At 46.9% G+C, this 27378-nt stretch overlaps 3 non-coding genes across 3 annotated transcripts; all 3 read right to left on the minus strand.

Moving 5' to 3' along the window:
* Window positions 1-6207: 6207 nt before the first annotated feature.
* Window positions 6208-6326, minus strand: LOC136873000 (5S ribosomal RNA). Its single transcript, XR_010860147.1, has one exon. It is a non-coding gene; the product is annotated as a 5S ribosomal RNA (ribosomal RNA).
* A 9287-nt stretch (window positions 6327-15613) lies between these two features.
* Window positions 15614-15732, minus strand: LOC136886945 (5S ribosomal RNA). The gene has a single exon (XR_010861896.1). It is a non-coding gene; the product is annotated as a 5S ribosomal RNA (ribosomal RNA).
* Window positions 15733-25013: 9281 nt separating this feature from the next.
* Window positions 25014-25132, minus strand: LOC137500607 (5S ribosomal RNA). The gene has a single exon (XR_011018115.1). It is a non-coding gene; the product is annotated as a 5S ribosomal RNA (ribosomal RNA).
* Window positions 25133-27378: the final 2246 nt, after the last annotated feature.

Consider the following 27378-nt stretch of genomic DNA (forward strand, 5'->3'; position numbering starts at 1 on the left):
ACCGGAGGAGTGAAGAAGCCTCATCGCTACAGGCCCGGTACCGTGGCCCTGCGTGAGATCAGACGCTACCAGAAGAGCACTGAGCTTCTGATCCGCAAGCTGCCCTTCCAGCGGCTGGTGAGAGAGATAGCTCAGGACTTCAAGACCGACCTGCGCTTCCAGAGCTCGGCTGTCATGGCCTTGCAGGAGGCCAGTGAGGCCTACCTGGTGGGTCTTTTTGAAGACACCAACTTGTGTGCCATCCACGCCAAGCGTGTCACCATCATGCCTAAGGACATCCAGCTCGCCCGCCGCATCCGTGGCGAACGTGCCTAAGTCCGGTGCTTGTCTTATGGCTGGAGCTTTACCAAACGGCCCTTTTCAGGGCCACCAAAATTTCCTAGAAGAGTAGTTATTGTCTCTCTGGTCTAGGATAGAAGGAAAACGAAAAGAAAAAAAGCTAGTGGTTCCTCTAGGTTCAAGGAAAAATCTAAGAGTAACAGAATATAATAATAATAACAATAATAATAATAATAATAATAATAATAATAATAATAATAATAATCTTGAGTATTGAGTACAATAATTCATTAATTAATATCTAGGACGTGATAGTAATAATAATAATAATAATAATAATAATAATAATAATAATAATAACAACAACAACAGCAACAGCAAAAGTGCAGTAAGTAAGGATAAAGAAAAATGTAGTTAAGTACAATAATAATGAAATTTGAAGAGTGAGTCGCCCCGCAATGAGACAAACTAGCCTGTTTAGGAGGCAGAGATAGGAGAGGCCAGGGTTCCAGCCTTGGACAGTGACTGACATAATATGCTCTCTTGGGGAATAAAATTGATGGCCCTGATAAGGGCCGTTTTTCCTCTGCTCCTACGAGAGCAAGAGGTGCGTGTAGAAGGAAGCAAGAACATGAAATGTCCTCACTTCCTTTTTGCTGGTGCCTTTTTAGGCGAGGCCTTGGGCTTAGCGGCCTTTTTAGGCTTAGGTGCCTTAGGTTTCTTAGTGGGCACCTTGGCGGCCTTCTTAGCCTTGGAAGGAGCCTTCTGCTTGGGTTTGGGAGCAGGAGCGGCCTTCTTCTTCTCGGCAGGCTTTTTGGAAATGGCTTTCTTGGCTGCAGCCTTGGCTCCACCAGCCTTCTTCGCCTTGGGGATGCGCTTCTCCTTGGGGGCAGCGGACCGCTTGACAGGGGCTGCGCTGGCCTTCTCCGGCTTGGCAGCCGAAGCGAGCTTGAAGGAACCTGAAGCTCCCTTCCCCTTGGTCTGGACCAGCTCTCCGGAAGCCACGGCAGATTTCAGGTACTTCTTGATGAAAGGGGCCAGCTTCTCAGAGTCCACCTTGTAGTTGGCAGAGATGTACTTCTTGATAGCCTGCAGAGAAGATCCACCTCGTTCCTTCAGGCTCTTGATGGCACTGCCCACCATCTCGGAGGTTTTCGGATGGGCAGGCTTGGTGCGAGGTTTCTTCGATGCAGAAGCCTTGCTCTTCTTGGGCGACGCCTGGGCCGGAGCCGAGGCGGGTGCAGATGCTGCCGATGCTGTTGCTGTGTCAGCCATGGTCACGATGAGAATGTGTTCGCGCGCTCCCCTGGTTATCTGAGTGTATCAGGCTACTCGGACCGCGCAGGAAACAGCAGTGGCTGGCTGTCGGGTGGGTTGCGCGGCGACAAGTTGGGGACGTGCTTCCTAGCTCCTTTCTCGTGCTCCCTGCGTCTTTAAGGGGTGGGTTACAATCAGGGTTCGGTTAGGAAGGGATAGTCAAAGGTTTGACGCTGCTCCTCAGGTGGCAGAAGTACTCGTCACCTTGCTTCGGGCGTCCTGATGGAGGTGCGTTCGATGGGCAGCATTTCACCAGCCGCCTCTCCATGCCGACGTTTAGGGGCGGCCGTCGTCGTCGCGACGCCCCCGGGAGTGACCCCCTCTTACCTGAAGGAAGCCCAATCCTTCCTCTAGCAATGGAGCTGAACGGCCATCCTCAGGCTCTAACCCCTTCCGAGTGAGAGCAAAGGCAAGTCAGCCTTTAGGTAGTTTTCCACAGAGTGAAGCAGACCTGCTGTAATCTGCCTCTTGTAGCTTTGCTTGAAAGGACCTACAGGATAAAGGACATAAGTTAGAAGCTAGCCTCCATGACTCGTTCGACTCCTGCTTTCCTGCTGGTAGCGCCAATCTCGTAAAGTCCTAGCCTTTAGGCCTCTATTTATAAGGCTCTCAACTCTGTACAGTCTCTCACATCCAGCAGCTTTCAGCCCCTGTCGGGGGTCGAAAGCTCAGGTTGGGAAAAGGGACAGCCTGCCCAAGGGAACCTCTAGATGTTTCTTAGGGCATAATTAAATTTCCAGTTCGCTACAGAGCCTGTACCGCCTCAGGAGAGGCTTCACCCCTCGCCTGCTGGATGGAGGCATTGTGAGTCGTATCTTACTGCCTCCAGTGGGCTGCGAAGGCAGGATCGAGAACACCGTGACGGAGGAAGGGGCAGTCAGTCCAGACTCTTCAAAGAACAGATTTCCTGTACCAGGAGATGATAAGTCTGTCAGTTTGATAGACCTGGCAACATCCCTTACCTTCGGTCAAATTTCTTTAGGATGAGAGACCCTTTGAGACAGCAACTCAGCAGATTTATTGGAAGGAAGGAAGGAAGGAAGGAAGGAAGGAAGGAAGGAAGGAAGGAAGGAAGGAAGGAAGGAAGGACCATGGTTTCCCAACAAACTTCTCTGCAAGACATTGCCACAACTTACAAGGGAAAAAATGTAAAGGTTTGAGGTGCTGCAACACTCATACAGCTAACATCTCACTTAAATGGTCCTGAAAGAAAGAAAGAAAGAAAGAAAGAAAGAAAGAAAGAAAGACAGAAAGAAAGAAAGAAAGAAAGAAAGGAAAATAATAATAATAATAATAATAATAATAATAATAATAATAATAATAATAATAATAATAATAATAATAATAAGAAGAAGAAGAAGAAGAAGAAGAAGAAGAAGAAGAAGAAGAAGAAGAAGAAGAAGAAGTTGTGTTTAATGACCCTTCAATAGGAGTTTATTTTTTGAGAGAAGCTAGTGTTTTTACCTTGAATATGTATACTCTGAACGAGGTGAAGCAGAATTTGAAGCCAACTGATCGCGCCGAGACTCGATCTTGCTACCCACCTTCATCATACAGAGTAGCGTATGACGATGATGATGATGATGATGATGATGATGATGATGATGGTAGTAATAACTGTATCCAAAATTCAGGTAACATCAGTTTTTACTCGCAAAATGGTTTCATGATTTCTTTGGCTAAGAGAACCAAGCGGTAACCCTAACCTCGAAAATGAATTGTCGCTCTCGATTTATAAGATGCCCTTTCTTTCTTCGGCCTAGTCGCTATCTAGTCGGCAGTCGTTTGAAATCGTGCAGGTTTCTGCATGGTTCGACGTGCGTATCCTACTAGCAGTTGAAGTCAGCGTGAAATTAAGTACAGTACAGTAACTATGTGTAAGATCTCCTTCACTTGGTGAGACAAGTTGTAGGGCCAAATAAAGGTACAGAGAGCAGAGAGAGCATTACATAACATAGAGCTAAATATGCACTGTACTTGGGTTGATGGTGTATTATACTGAACGCCCTCTTCCCCCCCTCCCCCTGCCATTACATCTTTACTGAATGATTCTGCACAACGTTCCCTGCTGTTAATAAATCCCCTACTGGGTTTTAGCTTAACGGTATCACTCGGTAATCATCATCATCATGACAGCCTCTGTCCTTCATGCTAAAAATCAGCTGCAGAGAAAAGGACCCTTTGTGTTCTTGCCATTATTATTATTATTATTATTATTATTATTATTATTATTATTATTATTATTATTATTATCATTATCATTTACCTCAGCGAATGAAAGCCCATGTATGAACATTTTTTTGTACATAAGCAACGATCAGCTGCTTTACCGACACCTTGTAATCCAAGAAAGAAAGAAAGAAAGAAAGAAAGAAAGAAAGAAAGAAAGTAAGTATAGGGGTACCTAACCACTCCTGAAAACTACTTTCATTGAAGGTTGTACTAGGCCAAACTCTAGAGACCTCTTACTAAATGGTACCATACTACAGGGCAGGTGTAAAAAATAGTTAATGAAACCGTATAATGAAAGGTACAGACTTAAGAGCAAGTGGCGTACTGGCTTATTATCCCTCCCTTCCAGGACCCTTCTTGCAACCACTAACCACCACCTACACCCCTGCCCAAGCAGTATTCGAGCATCGGGCTGTGTGATGTGGTCGCCTTAGAAGTTTGTGCTAGACAATACCCCAAAGAAAGTAGGTGGTTTAAGACAGGCAATAAAGTTTTAAGTTTTACTCCTCTTCCCTCAAATATGAAGAGAAGTACACCATAATGAGGGGTACTAAGCCATTTAAATTCATGACAGAGACCTGATGATTCTTAGCCCTGCTGATCTAGGGTGACACTTGATATAACCAGGCCAGACCCAGTACCTGAATATTTTTAGGTTATCCAAGCCAAACCTGGGTTATATATTGCCCGAAATATGTAGCATCTACCCTGTAATTAGAAGATGCAGGTGTGACTTCACGACTGGTGATGATATAACGGAGCACAATTTAGCATGTTAGGTACTAGTAGATCCACGATCAGCCCTAGCCGTGTCTGATGCAGAAATCCTAACCTGACTTGGGAAGAACGGTAACTTATTTCTTTCTTTCTTTCTTTCTTTCTTTCTTTCCTTGAACGCTAGCCTGTAGTAGTAAGGCAAGAGGCAGTGATCAGGTGGTCAGCAAAAGGACACATTATTGCTTGAGTTCGAAATTGTCCACTGCCTTAAGTAATAGTCGTATTAGTAGCAGTAATGGTGGTGGTGGTACTACTAGTAAGGTTATGTTCACTATTATCTTACGCCTTTCGTAGATGCCGAGGTGCCGGAAGTTTGTCCCGCAGGAGTTCTTTTTATGCGCCCATATCTACAGACCATCGAAATATCACACGAGTGAGCCGGTGTCGAACCTGTCAAGTAGGGCTCAGAATGGTCTAATTTTAATTCTAGGACGGTAACAGTAACTATACGGAGTTCCGATTCGTTCTACTCAATTTATCACTTGCCAAAAGATCGGTCAGCTGACGTACAAACAACAAAAACGAGTGCTTTCCTCCCTTCACCTAACCTAAAACGTCACGACTCTTTGAACTAACCCTTGTCGTCAAAAGGTTACCTTCTCAGTCTTATTTGAAGGGCGTCTCGTCTTTGATAGAAATGAAAGAGTTTTACAAGTTCCTAGGCTTCAAAACTACGTTACATCGCAACACACGCACTTCGAAGATAGCGGGCTGTGTGTAGGCCACTGTACTGCACTGGTGCCCTACCGTTCGTAAGGAAGCCCGGGAGAGACACGAGCGTACTACAAACTTGTAACTTATTGCCGAACCGTGTCGTAATTTGAATAGCTACTTACCTGAAAGAACATAAAAGGAAATTGTTCGACTCTTTGAGGGGCTGCTAAATGCCGCGGTCGGTTGCTAGGACATGGCTTTCATTGTAATCACGACAGTGTCGATGACGTTGCATGGAAACCACCTTCCTCGCGATTTTCAAGGTGGGCGGGGAGTTTAGAAGCCTCGTTCCGCCCTTTAATAATCTTAATATTGGGAGAAATAGGACGTAGAATGATGTTATGTGCCATAAGAGGCCTGCAGGATAAGCTACACTAACCTAAAAGAATAAGAACAGCAAGTTTAGACATAGGGACGTACGATAGGAGGTACGAAAGTTAAAATCCTGGCACGAGTAATTGGAAGCGGTGCTAGGCTCAGCAAGGGTCCCCTAGGTCGACACACACACACACACACACACACACACACACACACACACACACACACACAGAGAGAGAGAGAGAGAGAGAGAGAGAGAGAGAGAGAGACGACGAATAATAATAATAATAATAATAATAATAATAATAATAATAATAATAATAATAATAATAATAACAACAACGATGATGATGATGTCGCCGCCGCCAGGTTAGGCCGGTCACCTAGGAGGAAATGCAATACTACGCTAAGCTTCGTTCCTGTATAGCCACGGGGTCGAAGAGCAGCAAAAGGTCTAGCTAGTTTCAGACGTAACAAAAAACGTGATTTAAGCAATTTCTGCTGGCCTGAGGCAAAAGTTGAAAGTAAGTTGTCGTACTGGGACTGGGAAACTTGGTAAAAAGGGAATTGAGCCAACGGCACGTGGTGTTCCCAAGCGGTCACCCATCCAAGTACTGACCACGCCCAATGTTGCTTAACTGCGGTGATCGGACGAGAACCGGTGTATTCAACATGGTATGGCCGTTGGCGAGAGAACGGAGCTTGAAACGTCCATACGAACCGCAAAGCGAGTTTCCTGGAGGTCTTTGTGGCGCGGGGGCGTTGGCAATGGTGCAGGGGTGTGCTCGGAGGTCGCCGTCGCGGAGCGGGCGCGGGTGGTTGTCGCGCTCCGCGGCGAAACGTACCCTAACTCGACTTAACCCCACTTCTCGTAACCTAACCCCAAAAAAACGCGCGCGCTGGCGCGCGCGCGCACACACACACGGGAAGTGTCGAGGGTTGTAATAATAATAATAATAATAATAATAATAATTACTGAAGGTGGTTGTGAAGGGGCCGGCGCTGTAGCGCAGGGGCAGCGTGCCTGCCTCGTAGCTGGGGGGCCCGGGTTCAATTCCCGGCCAGGCAAAGGAATTTTACCTCGATCTAATGGCTGCTTTGAGGTCCACTCAGCCTGCTTGCTTAGGGGCTGTAGTGCCATGGGGCTTGGTCTGGTTTTCATTGTAAAGGACAAAGCAGGAGGATTTTTAGCAATAAGGTAATGTAGTAGTAGTAGTAGTAGTAGTTCTTCCCTCCTTAGCTTATGATTTGAATGTTTTGCACTGTCTTTCGATGTATATGAAGTAGGACAGATAGATAAAATCAGAGTGGAGTTGATAACAAGGCTAACAGATGCTGCTCTTTTTTTTAAAGGTGTGGTGGCCCTGAAAAGGGCCGTTTGTTAAGAATGCAGCAAGGCAGAAAACCTGGCACCTTACTTGGAGCTGGTGTATTTGGTAACTGCCTTGGTACCCTCACTGACGGCGTGCTTGGCCAGCTCACCGGGCAACAGGAGGCGGACGGCAGTCTGGATCTCCCGACTGGTGATGGTGGAGCGCTTGTTGTAGTGGGCCAGACGGGAAGCCTCAGCGGCGATGCGCTCGAAGATGTCGTTGACAAAGCTGTTCATGATGCTCATCGCCTTGCTGGAGATGCCAGTATCAGGATGTACCTGTTTAAGCACCTTGTAGATGTAGATGGCATAGCTTTCCTTCCTCTTGCGCTTCTTCTTCTTGTCTCCCTTGGAGATGTTCTTCTGGGCCTTGCCGGCTTTCTTGGCTGCCTTTCCGCTTGTCTTGGGTGGCATGGTTGTCTGGGATGTCTCCTAGAAAGTAAATTTTTCGGCCCCCTTGCAATTCTTTTTAAGACCGAGAGGGCTGCATGCGACTAGCCAATGAGCGCAAGCTTACTGCAGCCTTATTGGTTGGCTCGTAACGTTGAGCAACCTTGCAGGCTACAAAACTGGTGCGCAGAGTGATTCGGTATCATTTTCCCTTCGAAGTAGAGCAGCAGAGCATCATAGCATCATGTCAGGACGAGGAAAGGGAGGAAAAGTGAAGGGCAAGTCCAAGAGTCGCTCCAGCCGTGCAGGCCTGCAGTTCCCTGTCGGCCGTATCCACCGTCTCCTCCGCAAGGGAAACTACGCTGAGCGAGTGGGTGCTGGGGCTCCTGTGTACCTGGCTGCAGTCATGGAATACCTGGCAGCTGAAGTTCTTGAGTTGGCGGGCAATGCAGCCCGTGACAACAAGAAGACCAGGATCATCCCTCGTCACTTACAGTTGGCCATCCGTAACGACGAGGAGTTGAACAAGTTGCTGTCTGGAGTGACCATTGCCCAGGGTGGTGTTCTGCCCAACATCCAGGCAGTGCTCCTGCCTAAGAAGACCGAGAAGAAGGCTTAAGTTCCTGTTCTCGGTCAGGGCGTTGGCTCACCGGAAAAATATAAATAAACGGCCCTTTTCAGGGCCACCAACTCCTTAAGATAAGAGCTGTTTGTCTATCATGCTGCTATAGCTATCTTAGCAGAAGTATGGAGAAATCCTGAAGTGATAGAGCAGTTCAGACAACTCTCCTAATAATAATGATAATAATAACAATAATGAGACACTGCAAATATGAGGGCATCTGTAACATTAGCCAGGAGAGCACAAGAATAGCCTTTCCTTTGAGGTTATTTATTTAAGGGGGAAATGAGTAAGGTAGCTCCAGGCCCCTCTTAATATTTAATTTTCAGAAGGGAAGGAAGAAGGAAGTACATTATAGATTTCTTTTCATTTCATTTATGCTGTATAATTCTGTTCTTGACTGCTGGATACTACCAACCTATGCATGTAAGAACACACACTTAACTAGAAAGGAAAGGAAAGGATACTTAAAGTAGTATATTTACAATACTTTGTCTTTTAGACGTGCACAGCAAGGAAGATAATGTTTGTTTTCTCTTGTTAGCATTAAAATGTAGACATCATAACTGATAATGAGGGCTTTTTTCCGTGCAGGTTTCGGGGAGATGACTGTTTTGAGAGGGAGAATAGCGCAAGCTACGTTAGAGGAGTACTGTAAGTGGGACTCTGTGCTCTTTTGAGAGGTAAGTGGTGGCCCTGAAAAGGGCCGTTTTTTAAATACTGCATGCTCACAAACGGGAGCACGCTCGGAGGAGACTTAACCACCAAAACCGTACAGGGTGCGTCCCTGCCTCTTGAGAGCATAGACGACATCCATGGCGGTCACGGTCTTCCTCTTGGCGTGCTCGGTGTAGGTGACGGCATCCCGGATAACGTTCTCCAGGAATACCTTGAGCACGCCACGGGTCTCCTCGTAGATAAGTCCCGAAATACGCTTGACTCCACCTCTGCGAGCGAGACGTCTGATGGCAGGCTTAGTGATGCCCTGGATGTTGTCTCGGAGCACCTTCCTGTGACGCTTGGCGCCTCCTTTGCCGAGTCCCTTGCCTCCCTTGCCTCGTCCGGTCATGATAGATCAGTAGAGCTGCGAGTTCAGAGCTAGAATGCGGCTGGCACTCGAGGCCCCTCGCTTTTGTTGAAAGTGCCTGGCCCCGGTGACGTCAGCACCGCCCGGCCAATGGGAGTGCAGCTGCTACCGAGGGTGGGGGAAGCGAAGCAATAAAACAGTCGGGCAGCAAGCCCCCGAACCATTCTTCCTGGGACGAGTCGACAGTGAGCACGTGATGGCCCGTACTAAGCAGACTGCACGTAAATCTACCGGAGGCAAGGCCCCGCGCAAGCAACTGGCCACCAAGGCTGCCCGTAAGAGCGCGCCTGCCACCGGAGGAGTGAAGAAGCCTCATCGCTACAGGCCCGGTACCGTGGCCCTGCGTGAGATCAGACGCTACCAGAAGAGCACTGAGCTTCTGATCCGCAAGCTGCCCTTCCAGCGGCTGGTGAGAGAGATAGCTCAGGACTTCAAGACCGACCTGCGCTTCCAGAGCTCGGCTGTCATGGCCTTGCAGGAGGCCAGTGAGGCCTACCTGGTGGGTCTTTTTGAAGACACCAACTTGTGTGCCATCCACGCCAAGCGTGTCACCATCATGCCTAAGGACATCCAGCTCGCCCGCCGCATCCGTGGCGAACGTGCCTAAGTCCGGTGCTTGTCTTATGGCTGGAGCTTTACCAAACGGCCCTTTTCAGGGCCACCAAAATTTCCTAGAAGAGTAGTTATTGTCTCTCTGGTCTAGGATAGAAGGAAAACGAAAAGAAAAAAAGCTAGTGGTTCCTCTAGGTTCAAGGAAAAATCTAAGAGTAACAGAATATAATAATAATAACAATAATAATAATAATAATAATAATAATAATAATAATAATAATAATCTTGAGTATTGAGTACAATAATTCATTAATTAATATCTAGGACGTGATAGTAATAATAATAATAATAATAATAATAATAATAATAATAATAATAACAACAACAACAGCAACAGCAAAAGTGCAGTAAGTAAGGATAAAGAAAAATGTAGTTAAGTACAATAATAATGAAATTTGAAGAGTGAGTCGCCCCGCAATGAGACAAACTAGCCTGTTTAGGAGGCAGAGATAGGAGAGGCCAGGGTTCCAGCCTTGGACAGTGACTGACATAATATGCTCTCTTGGGGAATAAAATTGATGGCCCTGATAAGGGCCGTTTTTCCTCTGCTCCTACGAGAGCAAGAGGTGCGTGTAGAAGGAAGCAAGAACATGAAATGTCCTCACTTCCTTTTTGCTGGTGCCTTTTTAGGCGAGGCCTTGGGCTTAGCGGCCTTTTTAGGCTTAGGTGCCTTAGGTTTCTTAGTGGGCACCTTGGCGGCCTTCTTAGCCTTGGAAGGAGCCTTCTGCTTGGGTTTGGGAGCAGGAGCGGCCTTCTTCTTCTCGGCAGGCTTTTTGGAAATGGCTTTCTTGGCTGCAGCCTTGGCTCCACCAGCCTTCTTCGCCTTGGGGATGCGCTTCTCCTTGGGGGCAGCGGACCGCTTGACAGGGGCTGCGCTGGCCTTCTCCGGCTTGGCAGCCGAAGCGAGCTTGAAGGAACCTGAAGCTCCCTTCCCCTTGGTCTGGACCAGCTCTCCGGAAGCCACGGCAGATTTCAGGTACTTCTTGATGAAAGGGGCCAGCTTCTCAGAGTCCACCTTGTAGTTGGCAGAGATGTACTTCTTGATAGCCTGCAGAGAAGATCCACCTCGTTCCTTCAGGCTCTTGATGGCACTGCCCACCATCTCGGAGGTTTTCGGATGGGCAGGCTTGGTGCGAGGTTTCTTCGATGCAGAAGCCTTGCTCTTCTTGGGCGACGCCTGGGCCGGAGCCGAGGCGGGTGCAGATGCTGCCGATGCTGTTGCTGTGTCAGCCATGGTCACGATGAGAATGTGTTCGCGCGCTCCCCTGGTTATCTGAGTGTATCAGGCTACTCGGACCGCGCAGGAAACAGCAGTGGCTGGCTGTCGGGTGGGTTGCGCGGCGACAAGTTGGGGACGTGCTTCCTAGCTCCTTTCTCGTGCTCCCTGCGTCTTTAAGGGGTGGGTTACAATCAGGGTTCGGTTAGGAAGGGATAGTCAAAGGTTTGACGCTGCTCCTCAGGTGGCAGAAGTACTCGTCACCTTGCTTCGGGCGTCCTGATGGAGGTGCGTTCGATGGGCAGCATTTCACCAGCCGCCTCTCCATGCCGACGTTTAGGGGCGGCCGTCGTCGTCGCGACGCCCCCGGGAGTGACCCCCTCTTACCTGAAGGAAGCCCAATCCTTCCTCTAGCAATGGAGCTGAACGGCCATCCTCAGGCTCTAACCCCTTCCGAGTGAGAGCAAAGGCAAGTCAGCCTTTAGGTAGTTTTCCACAGAGTGAAGCAGACCTGCTGTAATCTGCCTCTTGTAGCTTTGCTTGAAAGGACCTACAGGATAAAGGACATAAGTTAGAAGCTAGCCTCCATGACTCGTTCGACTCCTGCTTTCCTGCTGGTAGCGCCAATCTCGTAAAGTCCTAGCCTTTAGGCCTCTATTTATAAGGCTCTCAACTCTGTACAGTCTCTCACATCCAGCAGCTTTCAGCCCCTGTCGGGGGTCGAAAGCTCAGGTTGGGAAAAGGGACAGCCTGCCCAAGGGAACCTCTAGATGTTTCTTAGGGCATAATTAAATTTCCAGTTCGCTACAGAGCCTGTACCGCCTCAGGAGAGGCTTCACCCCTCGCCTGCTGGATGGAGGCATTGTGAGTCGTATCTTACTGCCTCCAGTGGGCTGCGAAGGCAGGATCGAGAACACCGTGACGGAGGAAGGGGCAGTCAGTCCAGACTCTTCAAAGAACAGATTTCCTGTACCAGGAGATGATAAGTCTGTCAGTTTGATAGACCTGGCAACATCCCTTACCTTCGGTCAAATTTCTTTAGGATGAGAGACCCTTTGAGACAGCAACTCAGCAGATTTATTGGAAGGAAGGAAGGAAGGAAGGAAGGAAGGAAGGAAGGAAGGAAGGAAGGAAGGAAGGAAGGAAGGACCATGGTTTCCCAACAAACTTCTCTGCAAGACATTGCCACAACTTACAAGGGAAAAAATGTAAAGGTTTGAGGTGCTGCAACACTCATACAGCTAACATCTCACTTAAATGGTCCTGAAAGAAAGAAAGAAAGAAAGAAAGAAAGAAAGAAAGAAAGAAAGACAGAAAGAAAGAAAGAAAGAAAGAAAGGAAAATAATAATAATAATAATAATAATAATAATAATAATAATAATAATAATAATAATAATAATAATAATAAGAAGAAGAAGAAGAAGAAGAAGAAGAAGAAGAAGAAGAAGAAGAAGAAGAAGAAGAAGAAGTTGTGTTTAATGACCCTTCAATAGGAGTTTATTTTTTGAGAGAAGCTAGTGTTTTTACCTTGAATATGTATACTCTGAACGAGGTGAAGCAGAATTTGAAGCCAACTGATCGCGCCGAGACTCGATCTTGCTACCCACCTTCATCATACAGAGTAGCGTATGACGATGATGATGATGATGATGATGATGATGATGATGATGGTAGTAATAACTGTATCCAAAATTCAGGTAACATCAGTTTTTACTCGCAAAATGGTTTCATGATTTCTTTGGCTAAGAGAACCAAGCGGTAACCCTAACCTCGAAAATGAATTGTCGCTCTCGATTTATAAGATGCCCTTTCTTTCTTCGGCCTAGTCGCTATCTAGTCGGCAGTCGTTTGAAATCGTGCAGGTTTCTGCATGGTTCGACGTGCGTATCCTACTAGCAGTTGAAGTCAGCGTGAAATTAAGTACAGTACAGTAACTATGTGTAAGATCTCCTTCACTTGGTGAGACAAGTTGTAGGGCCAAATAAAGGTACAGAGAGCAGAGAGAGCATTACATAACATAGAGCTAAATATGCACTGTACTTGGGTTGATGGTGTATTATACTGAACGCCCTCTTCCCCCCCTCCCCCTGCCATTACATCTTTACTGAATGATTCTGCACAACGTTCCCTGCTGTTAATATTAATCCCCTACTGGGTTTTAGCTTAACGGTATCACTCGGTAATCATCATCATCATGACAGCCTCTGTCCTTCATGCTAAAAATCAGCTGCAGAGAAAAGGACCCTTTGTGTTCTTGCCATTATTATTATTATTATTATTATTATTATTATTATTATTATTATTATTATTATTATTATCATTTTATCATTTACCTCAGCGAATGAAAGCCCATGTATGAACATTTTTTTGTACATAAGCAACGATCAGCTGCTTTACCGACACCTTGTAATCCAAGAAAGAAAGAAAGAAAGAAAGAAAGAAAGAAAGAAAGAAAGTAAGTATAGGGGTACCTAACCACTCCTGAAAACTACTTTCATTGAAGGTTGTACTAGGCCAAACTCTAGAGACCTCTTACTAAATGGTACCATACTACAGGGCAGGTGTAAAAAATAGTTAATGAAACCGTATAATGAAAGGTACAGACTTAAGAGCAAGTGGCGTACTGGCTTATTATCCCTCCCTTCCAGGACCCTTCTTGCAACCACTAACCACCACCTACACCCCTGCCCAAGCAGTATTCGAGCATCGGGCTGTGTGATGTGGTCGCCTTAGAAGTTTGTGCTAGACAATACCCCAAAGAAAGTAGGTGGTTTAAGACAGGCAATAAAGTTTTAAGTTTTACTCCTCTTCCCTCAAATATGAAGAGAAGTACACCATAATGAGGGGTACTAAGCCATTTAAATTCATGACAGAGACCTGATGATTCTTAGCCCTGCTGATCTAGGGTGACACTTGATATAACCAGGCCAGACCCAGTACCTGAATATTTTTAGGTTATCCAAGCCAAACCTGGGTTATATATTGCCCGAAATATGTAGCATCTACCCTGTAATTAGAAGATGCAGGTGTGACTTCACGACTGGTGATGATATAACGGAGCACAATTTAGCATGTTAGGTACTAGTAGATCCACGATCAGCCCTAGCCGTGTCTGATGCAGAAATCCTAACCTGACTTGGGAAGAACGGTAACTTATTTCTTTCTTTCTTTCTTTCTTTCTTTCTTTCCTTGAACGCTAGCCTGTAGTAGTAAGGCAAGAGGCAGTGATCAGGTGGTCAGCAAAAGGACACATTATTGCTTGAGTTCGAAATTGTCCACTGCCTTAAGTAATAGTCGTATTAGTAGCAGTAATGGTGGTGGTGGTACTACTAGTAAGGTTATGTTCACTATTATCTTACGCCTTTCGTAGATGCCGAGGTGCCGGAAGTTTGTCCCGCAGGAGTTCTTTTTATGCGCCCATATCTACAGACCATCGAAATATCACACGAGTGAGCCGGTGTCGAACCTGTCAAGTAGGGCTCAGAATGGTCTAATTTTAATTCTAGGACGGTAACAGTAACTATACGGAGTTCCGATTCGTTCTACTCAATTTATCACTTGCCAAAAGATCGGTCAGCTGACGTACAAACAACAAAAACGAGTGCTTTCCTCCCTTCACCTAACCTAAAACGTCACGACTCTTTGAACTAACCCTTGTCGTCAAAAGGTTACCTTCTCAGTCTTATTTGAAGGGCGTCTCGTCTTTGATAGAAATGAAAGAGTTTTACAAGTTCCTAGGCTTCAAAACTACGTTACATCGCAACACACGCACTTCGAAGATAGCGGGCTGTGTGTAGGCCACTGTACTGCACTGGTGCCCTACCGTTCGTAAGGAAGCCCGGGAGAGACACGAGCGTACTACAAACTTGTAACTTATTGCCGAACCGTGTCGTAATTTGAATAGCTACTTACCTGAAAGAACATAAAAGGAAATTGTTCGACTCTTTGAGGGGCTGCTAAATGCCGCGGTCGGTTGCTAGGACATGGCTTTCATTGTAATCACGACAGTGTCGATGACGTTGCATGGAAACCACCTTCCTCGCGATTTTCAAGGTGGGCGGGGAGTTTAGAAGCCTCGTTCCGCCCTTTAATAATCTTAATATTGGGAGAAATAGGACGTAGAATGATGTTATGTGCCATAAGAGGCCTGCAGGATAAGCTACACTAACCTAAAAGAATAAGAACAGCAAGTTTAGACATAGGGACGTACGATAGGAGGTACGAAAGTTAAAATCCTGGCACGAGTAATTGGAAGCGGTGCTAGGCTCAGCAAGGGTCCCCTAGGTCGACACACACACACACACACACACACACACACACACACACACACACACACACAGAGAGAGAGAGAGAGAGAGAGAGAGAGAGAGAGAGACGACGAATAATAATAATAATAATAATAATAATAATAATAATAATAATAATAATAATAATAATAATAACAACAACGATGATGATGATGTCGCCGCCGCCAGGTTAGGCCGGTCACCTAGGAGGAAATGCAATACTACGCTAAGCTTCGTTCCTGTATAGCCACGGGGTCGAAGAGCAGCAAAAGGTCTAGCTAGTTTCAGACGTAACAAAAAACGTGATTTAAGCAATTTCTGCTGGCCTGAGGCAAAAGTTGAAAGTAAGTTGTCGTACTGGGACTGGGAAACTTGGTAAAAAGGGAATTGAGCCAACGGCACGTGGTGTTCCCAAGCGGTCACCCATCCAAGTACTGACCACGCCCAATGTTGCTTAACTGCGGTGATCGGACGAGAACCGGTGTATTCAACATGGTATGGCCGTTGGCGAGAGAACGGAGCTTGAAACGTCCATACGAACCGCAAAGCGAGTTTCCTGGAGGTCTTTGTGGCGCGGGGGCGTTGGCAATGGTGCAGGGGTGTGCTCGGAGGTCGCCGTCGCGGAGCGGGCGCGGGTGGTTGTCGCGCTCCGCGGCGAAACGTACCCTAACTCGACTTAACCCCACTTCTCGTAACCTAACCCCAAAAAAACGCGCGCGCTGGCGCGCGCGCGCACACACACACGGGAAGTGTCGAGGGTTGTAATAATAATAATAATAATAATAATAATAATTACTGAAGGTGGTTGTGAAGGGGCCGGCGCTGTAGCGCAGGGGCAGCGTGCCTGCCTCGTAGCTGGGGGGCCCGGGTTCAATTCCCGGCCAGGCAAAGGAATTTTACCTCGATCTAATGGCTGCTTTGAGGTCCACTCAGCCTGCTTGCTTAGGGGCTGTAGTGCCATGGGGCTTGGTCTGGTTTTCATTGTAAAGGACAAAGCAGGAGGATTTTTAGCAATAAGGTAATGTAGTAGTAGTAGTAGTAGTAGTTCTTCCCTCCTTAGCTTATGATTTGAATGTTTTGCACTGTCTTTCGATGTATATGAAGTAGGACAGATAGATAAAATCAGAGTGGAGTTGATAACAAGGCTAACAGATGCTGCTCTTTTTTTTAAAGGTGTGGTGGCCCTGAAAAGGGCCGTTTGTTAAGAATGCAGCAAGGCAGAAAACCTGGCACCTTACTTGGAGCTGGTGTATTTGGTAACTGCCTTGGTACCCTCACTGACGGCGTGCTTGGCCAGCTCACCGGGCAACAGGAGGCGGACGGCAGTCTGGATCTCCCGACTGGTGATGGTGGAGCGCTTGTTGTAGTGGGCCAGACGGGAAGCCTCAGCGGCGATGCGCTCGAAGATGTCGTTGACAAAGCTGTTCATGATGCTCATCGCCTTGCTGGAGATGCCAGTATCAGGATGTACCTGTTTAAGCACCTTGTAGATGTAGATGGCATAGCTTTCCTTCCTCTTGCGCTTCTTCTTCTTGTCTCCCTTGGAGATGTTCTTCTGGGCCTTGCCGGCTTTCTTGGCTGCCTTTCCGCTTGTCTTGGGTGGCATGGTTGTCTGGGATGTCTCCTAGAAAGTAAATTTTTCGGCCCCCTTGCAATTCTTTTTAAGACCGAGAGGGCTGCATGCGACTAGCCAATGAGCGCAAGCTTACTGCAGCCTTATTGGTTGGCTCGTAACGTTGAGCAACCTTGCAGGCTACAAAACTGGTGCGCAGAGTGATTCGGTATCATTTTCCCTTCGAAGTAGAGCAGCAGAGCATCATAGCATCATGTCAGGACGAGGAAAGGGAGGAAAAGTGAAGGGCAAGTCCAAGAGTCGCTCCAGCCGTGCAGGCCTGCAGTTCCCTGTCGGCCGTATCCACCGTCTCCTCCGCAAGGGAAACTACGCTGAGCGAGTGGGTGCTGGGGCTCCTGTGTACCTGGCTGCAGTCATGGAATACCTGGCAGCTGAAGTTCTTGAGTTGGCGGGCAATGCAGCCCGTGACAACAAGAAGACCAGGATCATCCCTCGTCACTTACAGTTGGCCATCCGTAACGACGAGGAGTTGAACAAGTTGCTGTCTGGAGTGACCATTGCCCAGGGTGGTGTTCTGCCCAACATCCAGGCAGTGCTCCTGCCTAAGAAGACCGAGAAGAAGGCTTAAGTTCCTGTTCTCGGTCAGGGCGTTGGCTCACCGGAAAAATATAAATAAACGGCCCTTTTCAGGGCCACCAACTCCTTAAGATAAGAGCTGTTTGTCTATCATGCTGCTATAGCTATCTTAGCAGAAGTATGGAGAAATCCTGAAGTGATAGAGCAGTTCAGACAACTCTCCTAATAATAATGATAATAATAACAATAATGAGACACTGCAAATATGAGGGCATCTGTAACATTAGCCAGGAGAGCACAAGAATAGCCTTTCCTTTGAGGTTATTTATTTAAGGGGGAAATGAGTAAGGTAGCTCCAGGCCCCTCTTAATATTTAATTTTCAGAAGGGAAGGAAGAAGGAAGTACATTATAGATTTCTTTTCATTTCATTTATGCTGTATAATTCTGTTCTTGACTGCTGGATACTACCAACCTATGCATGTAAGAACACACACTTAACTAGAAAGGAAAGGAAAGGATACTTAAAGTAGTATATTTACAATACTTTGTCTTTTAGACGTGCACAGCAAGGAAGATAATGTTTGTTTTCTCTTGTTAGCATTAAAATGTAGACATCATAACTGATAATGAGGGCTTTTTTCCGTGCAGGTTTCGGGGAGATGACTGTTTTGAGAGGGAGAATAGCGCAAGCTACGTTAGAGGAGTACTGTAAGTGGGACTCTGTGCTCTTTTGAGAGGTAAGTGGTGGCCCTGAAAAGGGCCGTTTTTTAAATACTGCATGCTCACAAACGGGAGCACGCTCGGAGGAGACTTAACCACCAAAACCGTACAGGGTGCGTCCCTGCCTCTTGAGAGCATAGACGACATCCATGGCGGTCACGGTCTTCCTCTTGGCGTGCTCGGTGTAGGTGACGGCATCCCGGATAACGTTCTCCAGGAATACCTTGAGCACGCCACGGGTCTCCTCGTAGATAAGTCCCGAAATACGCTTGACTCCACCTCTGCGAGCGAGACGTCTGATGGCAGGCTTAGTGATGCCCTGGATGTTGTCTCGGAGCACCTTCCTGTGACGCTTGGCGCCTCCTTTGCCGAGTCCCTTGCCTCCCTTGCCTCGTCCGGTCATGATAGATCAGTAGAGCTGCGAGTTCAGAGCTAGAATGCGGCTGGCACTCGAGGCCCCTCGCTTTTGTTGAAAGTGCCTGGCCCCGGTGACGTCAGCACCGCCCGGCCAATGGGAGTGCAGCTGCTACCGAGGGTGGGGGAAGCGAAGCAATAAAACAGTCGGGCAGCAAGCCCCCGAACCATTCTTCCTGGGACGAGTCGACAGTGAGCACGTGATGGCCCGTACTAAGCAGACTGCACGTAAATCTACCGGAGGCAAGGCCCCGCGCAAGCAACTGGCCACCAAGGCTGCCCGTAAGAGCGCGCCTGCCACCGGAGGAGTGAAGAAGCCTCATCGCTACAGGCCCGGTACCGTGGCCCTGCGTGAGATCAGACGCTACCAGAAGAGCACTGAGCTTCTGATCCGCAAGCTGCCCTTCCAGCGGCTGGTGAGAGAGATAGCTCAGGACTTCAAGACCGACCTGCGCTTCCAGAGCTCGGCTGTCATGGCCTTGCAGGAGGCCAGTGAGGCCTACCTGGTGGGTCTTTTTGAAGACACCAACTTGTGTGCCATCCACGCCAAGCGTGTCACCATCATGCCTAAGGACATCCAGCTCGCCCGCCGCATCCGTGGCGAACGTGCCTAAGTCCGGTGCTTGTCTTATGGCTGGAGCTTTACCAAACGGCCCTTTTCAGGGCCACCAAAATTTCCTAGAAGAGTAGTTATTGTCTCTCTGGTCTAGGATAGAAGGAAAACGAAAAGAAAAAAAGCTAGTGGTTCCTCTAGGTTCAAGGAAAAATCTAAGAGTAACAGAATATAATAATAATAACAATAATAATAATAATAATAATAATAATAATAATAATAATAATAATCTTGAGTATTGAGTACAATAATTCATTAATTAATATCTAGGACGTGATAGTAATAATAATAATAATAATAATAATAATAATAATAATAATAATAACAACAACAACAGCAACAGCAAAAGTGCAGTAAGTAAGGATAAAGAAAAATGTAGTTAAGTACAATAATAATGAAATTTGAAGAGTGAGTCGCCCCGCAATGAGACAAACTAGCCTGTTTAGGAGGCAGAGATAGGAGAGGCCAGGGTTCCAGCCTTGGACAGTGACTGACATAATATGCTCTCTTGGGGAATAAAATTGATGGCCCTGATAAGGGCCGTTTTTCCTCTGCTCCTACGAGAGCAAGAGGTGCGTGTAGAAGGAAGCAAGAACATGAAATGTCCTCACTTCCTTTTTGCTGGTGCCTTTTTAGGCGAGGCCTTGGGCTTAGCGGCCTTTTTAGGCTTAGGTGCCTTAGGTTTCTTAGTGGGCACCTTGGCGGCCTTCTTAGCCTTGGAAGGAGCCTTCTGCTTGGGTTTGGGAGCAGGAGCGGCCTTCTTCTTCTCGGCAGGCTTTTTGGAAATGGCTTTCTTGGCTGCAGCCTTGGCTCCACCAGCCTTCTTCGCCTTGGGGATGCGCTTCTCCTTGGGGGCAGCGGACCGCTTGACAGGGGCTGCGCTGGCCTTCTCCGGCTTGGCAGCCGAAGCGAGCTTGAAGGAACCTGAAGCTCCCTTCCCCTTGGTCTGGACCAGCTCTCCGGAAGCCACGGCAGATTTCAGGTACTTCTTGATGAAAGGGGCCAGCTTCTCAGAGTCCACCTTGTAGTTGGCAGAGATGTACTTCTTGATAGCCTGCAGAGAAGATCCACCTCGTTCCTTCAGGCTCTTGATGGCACTGCCCACCATCTCGGAGGTTTTCGGATGGGCAGGCTTGGTGCGAGGTTTCTTCGATGCAGAAGCCTTGCTCTTCTTGGGCGACGCCTGGGCCGGAGCCGAGGCGGGTGCAGATGCTGCCGATGCTGTTGCTGTGTCAGCCATGGTCACGATGAGAATGTGTTCGCGCGCTCCCCTGGTTATCTGAGTGTATCAGGCTACTCGGACCGCGCAGGAAACAGCAGTGGCTGGCTGTCGGGTGGGTTGCGCGGCGACAAGTTGGGGACGTGCTTCCTAGCTCCTTTCTCGTGCTCCCTGCGTCTTTAAGGGGTGGGTTACAATCAGGGTTCGGTTAGGAAGGGATAGTCAAAGGTTTGACGCTGCTCCTCAGGTGGCAGAAGTACTCGTCACCTTGCTTCGGGCGTCCTGATGGAGGTGCGTTCGATGGGCAGCATTTCACCAGCCGCCTCTCCATGCCGACGTTTAGGGGCGGCCGTCGTCGTCGCGACGCCCCCGGGAGTGACCCCCTCTTACCTGAAGGAAGCCCAATCCTTCCTCTAGCAATGGAGCTGAACGGCCATCCTCAGGCTCTAACCCCTTCCGAGTGAGAGCAAAGGCAAGTCAGCCTTTAGGTAGTTTTCCACAGAGTGAAGCAGACCTGCTGTAATCTGCCTCTTGTAGCTTTGCTTGAAAGGACCTACAGGATAAAGGACATAAGTTAGAAGCTAGCCTCCATGACTCGTTCGACTCCTGCTTTCCTGCTGGTAGCGCCAATCTCGTAAAGTCCTAGCCTTTAGGCCTCTATTTATAAGGCTCTCAACTCTGTACAGTCTCTCACATCCAGCAGCTTTCAGCCCCTGTCGGGGGTCGAAAGCTCAGGTTGGGAAAAGGGACAGCCTGCCCAAGGGAACCTCTAGATGTTTCTTAGGGCATAATTAAATTTCCAGTTCGCTACAGAGCCTGTACCGCCTCAGGAGAGGCTTCACCCCTCGCCTGCTGGATGGAGGCATTGTGAGTCGTATCTTACTGCCTCCAGTGGGCTGCGAAGGCAGGATCGAGAACACCGTGACGGAGGAAGGGGCAGTCAGTCCAGACTCTTCAAAGAACAGATTTCCTGTACCAGGAGATGATAAGTCTGTCAGTTTGATAGACCTGGCAACATCCCTTACCTTCGGTCAAATTTCTTTAGGATGAGAGACCCTTTGAGACAGCAACTCAGCAGATTTATTGGAAGGAAGGAAGGAAGGAAGGAAGGAAGGAAGGAAGGAAGGAAGGAAGGAAGGAAGGAAGGAAGGACCATGGTTTCCCAACAAACTTCTCTGCAAGACATTGCCACAACTTACAAGGGAAAAAATGTAAAGGTTTGAGGTGCTGCAACACTCATACAGCTAACATCTCACTTAAATGGTCCTGAAAGAAAGAAAGAAAGAAAGAAAGAAAGAAAGAAAGAAAGACAGAAAGAAAGAAAGAAAGAAAGAAAGGAAAATAATAATAATAATAATAATAATAATAATAATAATAATAATAATAATAATAATAATAATAATAATAAGAAGAAGAAGAAGAAGAAGAAGAAGAAGAAGAAGAAGAAGAAGAAGAAGAAGAAGAAGAAGTTGTGTTTAATGACCCTTCAATAGGAGTTTATTTTTTGAGAGAAGCTAGTGTTTTTACCTTGAATATGTATACTCTGAACGAGGTGAAGCAGAATTTGAAGCCAACTGATCGCGCCGAGACTCGATCTTGCTACCCACCTTCATCATACAGAGTAGCGTATGACGATGATGATGATGATGATGATGATGATGATGATGATGGTAGTAATAACTGTATCCAAAATTCAGGTAACATCAGTTTTTACTCGCAAAATGGTTTCATGATTTCTTTGGCTAAGAGAACCAAGCGGTAACCCTAACCTCGAAAATGAATTGTCGCTCTCGATTTATAAGATGCCCTTTCTTTCTTCGGCCTAGTCGCTATCTAGTCGGCAGTCGTTTGAAATCGTGCAGGTTTCTGCATGGTTCGACGTGCGTATCCTACTAGCAGTTGAAGTCAGCGTGAAATTAAGTACAGTACAGTAACTATGTGTAAGATCTCCTTCACTTGGTGAGACAAGTTGTAGGGCCAAATAAAGGTACAGAGAGCAGAGAGAGCATTACATAACATAGAGCTAAATATGCACTGTACTTGGGTTGATGGTGTATTATACTGAACGCCCTCTTCCCCCCCTCCCCCTGCCATTACATCTTTACTGAATGATTCTGCACAACGTTCCCTGCTGTTAATATTAATCCCCTACTGGGTTTTAGCTTAACGGTATCACTCGGTAATCATCATCATCATGACAGCCTCTGTCCTTCATGCTAAAAATCAGCTGCAGAGAAAAGGACCCTTTGTGTTCTTGCCATTATTATTATTATTATTATTATTATTATTATTATTATTATTATTATTATTATTATTATCATTATCATTTACCTCAGCGAATGAAAGCCCATGTATGAACATTTTTTTGTACATAAGCAACGATCAGCTGCTTTACCGACACCTTGTAATCCAAGAAAGAAAGAAAGAAAGAAAGAAAGAAAGAAAGAAAGAAAGTAAGTATAGGGGTACCTAACCACTCCTGAAAACTACTTTCATTGAAGGTTGTACTAGGCCAAACTCTAGAGACCTCTTACTAAATGGTACCATACTACAGGGCAGGTGTAAAAAATAGTTAATGAAACCGTATAATGAAAGGTACAGACTTAAGAGCAAGTGGCGTACTGGCTTATTATCCCTCCCTTCCAGGACCCTTCTTGCAACCACTAACCACCACCTACACCCCTGCCCAAGCAGTATTCGAGCATCGGGCTGTGTGATGTGGTCGCCTTAGAAGTTTGTGCTAGACAATACCCCAAAGAAAGTAGGTGGTTTAAGACAGGCAATAAAGTTTTAAGTTTTACTCCTCTTCCCTCAAATATGAAGAGAAGTACACCATAATGAGGGGTACTAAGCCATTTAAATTCATGACAGAGACCTGATGATTCTTAGCCCTGCTGATCTAGGGTGACACTTGATATAACCAGGCCAGACCCAGTACCTGAATATTTTTAGGTTATCCAAGCCAAACCTGGGTTATATATTGCCCGAAATATGTAGCATCTACCCTGTAATTAGAAGATGCAGGTGTGACTTCACGACTGGTGATGATATAACGGAGCACAATTTAGCATGTTAGGTACTAGTAGATCCACGATCAGCCCTAGCCGTGTCTGATGCAGAAATCCTAACCTGACTTGGGAAGAACGGTAACTTATTTCTTTCTTTCTTTCTTTCTTTCTTTCTTTCCTTGAACGCTAGCCTGTAGTAGTAAGGCAAGAGGCAGTGATCAGGTGGTCAGCAAAAGGACACATTATTGCTTGAGTTCGAAATTGTCCACTGCCTTAAGTAATAGTCGTATTAGTAGCAGTAATGGTGGTGGTGGTACTACTAGTAAGGTTATGTTCACTATTATCTTACGCCTTTCGTAGATGCCGAGGTGCCGGAAGTTTGTCCCGCAGGAGTTCTTTTTATGCGCCCATATCTACAGACCATCGAAATATCACACGAGTGAGCCGGTGTCGAACCTGTCAAGTAGGGCTCAGAATGGTCTAATTTTAATTCTAGGACGGTAACAGTAACTATACGGAGTTCCGATTCGTTCTACTCAATTTATCACTTGCCAAAAGATCGGTCAGCTGACGTACAAACAACAAAAACGAGTGCTTTCCTCCCTTCACCTAACCTAAAACGTCACGACTCTTTGAACTAACCCTTGTCGTCAAAAGGTTACCTTCTCAGTCTTATTTGAAGGGCGTCTCGTCTTTGATAGAAATGAAAGAGTTTTACAAGTTCCTAGGCTTCAAAACTACGTTACATCGCAACACACGCACTTCGAAGATAGCGGGCTGTGTGTAGGCCACTGTACTGCACTGGTGCCCTACCGTTCGTAAGGAAGCCCGGGAGAGACACGAGCGTACTACAAACTTGTAACTTATTGCCGAACCGTGTCGTAATTTGAATAGCTACTTACCTGAAAGAACATAAAAGGAAATTGTTCGACTCTTTGAGGGGCTGCTAAATGCCGCGGTCGGTTGCTAGGACATGGCTTTCATTGTAATCACGACAGTGTCGATGACGTTGCATGGAAACCACCTTCCTCGCGATTTTCAAGGTGGGCGGGGAGTTTAGAAGCCTCGTTCCGCCCTTTAATAATCTTAATATTGGGAGAAATAGGACGTAGAATGATGTTATGTGCCATAAGAGGCCTGCAGGATAAGCTACACTAACCTAAAAGAATAAGAACAGCAAGTTTAGACATAGGGACGTACGATAGGAGGTACGAAAGTTAAAATCCTGGCACGAGTAATTGGAAGCGGTGCTAGGCTCAGCAAGGGTCCCCTAGGTCGACACACACACACACACACACACACACACACACACACACACACACACACACAGAGAGAGAGAGAGAGAGAGAGAGAGAGAGAGAGAGACGACGAATAATAATAATAATAATAATAATAATAATAATAATAATAATAATAATAATAATAATAATAACAACAACGATGATGATGATGTCGCCGCCGCCAGGTTAGGCCGGTCACCTAGGAGGAAATGCAATACTACGCTAAGCTTCGTTCCTGTATAGCCACGGGGTCGAAGAGCAGCAAAAGGTCTAGCTAGTTTCAGACGTAACAAAAAACGTGATTTAAGCAATTTCTGCTGGCCTGAGGCAAAAGTTGAAAGTAAGTTGTCGTACTGGGACTGGGAAACTTGGTAAAAAGGGAATTGAGCCAACGGCACGTGGTGTTCCCAAGCGGTCACCCATCCAAGTACTGACCACGCCCAATGTTGCTTAACTGCGGTGATCGGACGAGAACCGGTGTATTCAACATGGTATGGCCGTTGGCGAGAGAACGGAGCTTGAAACGTCCATACGAACCGCAAAGCGAGTTTCCTGGAGGTCTTTGTGGCGCGGGGGCGTTGGCAATGGTGCAGGGGTGTGCTCGGAGGTCGCCGTCGCGGAGCGGGCGCGGGTGGTTGTCGCGCTCCGCGGCGAAACGTACCCTAACTCGACTTAACCCCACTTCTCGTAACCTAACCCCAAAAAAACGCGCGCGCTGGCGCGCGCGCGCACACACACACGGGAAGTGTCGAGGGTTGTAATAATAATAATAATAATAATAATAATAATTACTGAAGGTGGTTGTGAAGGGGCCGGCGCTGTAGCGCAGGGGCAGCGTGCCTGCCTCGTAGCTGGGGGGCCCGGGTTCAATTCCCGGCCAGGCAAAGGAATTTTACCTCGATCTAATGGCTGCTTTGAGGTCCACTCAGCCTGCTTGCTTAGGGGCTGTAGTGCCATGGGGCTTGGTCTGGTTTTCATTGTAAAGGACAAAGCAGGAGGATTTTTAGCAATAAGGTAATGTAGTAGTAGTAGTAGTAGTAGTTCTTCCCTCCTTAGCTTATGATTTGAATGTTTTGCACTGTCTTTCGATGTATATGAAGTAGGACAGATAGATAAAATCAGAGTGGAGTTGATAACAAGGCTAACAGATGCTGCTCTTTTTTTTAAAGGTGTGGTGGCCCTGAAAAGGGCCGTTTGTTAAGAATGCAGCAAGGCAGAAAACCTGGCACCTTACTTGGAGCTGGTGTATTTGGTAACTGCCTTGGTACCCTCACTGACGGCGTGCTTGGCCAGCTCACCGGGCAACAGGAGGCGGACGGCAGTCTGGATCTCCCGACTGGTGATGGTGGAGCGCTTGTTGTAGTGGGCCAGACGGGAAGCCTCAGCGGCGATGCGCTCGAAGATGTCGTTGACAAAGCTGTTCATGATGCTCATCGCCTTGCTGGAGATGCCAGTATCAGGATGTACCTGTTTAAGCACCTTGTAGATGTAGATGGCATAGCTTTCCTTCCTCTTGCGCTTCTTCTTCTTGTCTCCCTTGGAGATGTTCTTCTGGGCCTTGCCGGCTTTCTTGGCTGCCTTTCCGCTTGTCTTGGGTGGCATGGTTGTCTGGGATGTCTCCTAGAAAGTAAATTTTTCGGCCCCCTTGCAATTCTTTTTAAGACCGAGAGGGCTGCATGCGACTAGCCAATGAGCGCAAGCTTACTGCAGCCTTATTGGTTGGCTCGTAACGTTGAGCAACCTTGCAGGCTACAAAACTGGTGCGCAGAGTGATTCGGTATCATTTTCCCTTCGAAGTAGAGCAGCAGAGCATCATAGCATCATGTCAGGACGAGGAAAGGGAGGAAAAGTGAAGGGCAAGTCCAAGAGTCGCTCCAGCCGTGCAGGCCTGCAGTTCCCTGTCGGCCGTATCCACCGTCTCCTCCGCAAGGGAAACTACGCTGAGCGAGTGGGTGCTGGGGCTCCTGTGTACCTGGCTGCAGTCATGGAATACCTGGCAGCTGAAGTTCTTGAGTTGGCGGGCAATGCAGCCCGTGACAACAAGAAGACCAGGATCATCCCTCGTCACTTACAGTTGGCCATCCGTAACGACGAGGAGTTGAACAAGTTGCTGTCTGGAGTGACCATTGCCCAGGGTGGTGTTCTGCCCAACATCCAGGCAGTGCTCCTGCCTAAGAAGACCGAGAAGAAGGCTTAAGTTCCTGTTCTCGGTCAGGGCGTTGGCTCACCGGAAAAATATAAATAAACGGCCCTTTTCAGGGCCACCAACTCCTTAAGATAAGAGCTGTTTGTCTATCATGCTGCTATAGCTATCTTAGCAGAAGTATGGAGAAATCCTGAAGTGATAGAGCAGTTCAGACAACTCTCCTAATAATAATGATAATAATAACAATAATGAGACACTGCAAATATGAGGGCATCTGTAACATTAGCCAGGAGAGCACAAGAATAGCCTTTCCTTTGAGGTTATTTATTTAAGGGGGAAATGAGTAAGGTAGCTCCAGGCCCCTCTTAATATTTAATTTTCAGAAGGGAAGGAAGAAGGAAGTACATTATAGATTTCTTTTCATTTCATTTATGCTGTATAATTCTGTTCTTGACTGCTGGATACTACCAACCTATGCATGTAAGAACACACACTTAACTAGAAAGGAAAGGAAAGGATACTTAAAGTAGTATATTTACAATACTTTGTCTTTTAGACGTGCACAGCAAGGAAGATAATGTTTGTTTTCTCTTGTTAGCATTAAA

This window comes from Anabrus simplex, chromosome 4 (genome assembly GCF_040414725.1).
Source record: "Anabrus simplex isolate iqAnaSimp1 chromosome 4, ASM4041472v1, whole genome shotgun sequence".
In the NCBI taxonomy this organism is placed as follows: domain Eukaryota; kingdom Metazoa; phylum Arthropoda; class Insecta; order Orthoptera; family Tettigoniidae; genus Anabrus; species Anabrus simplex.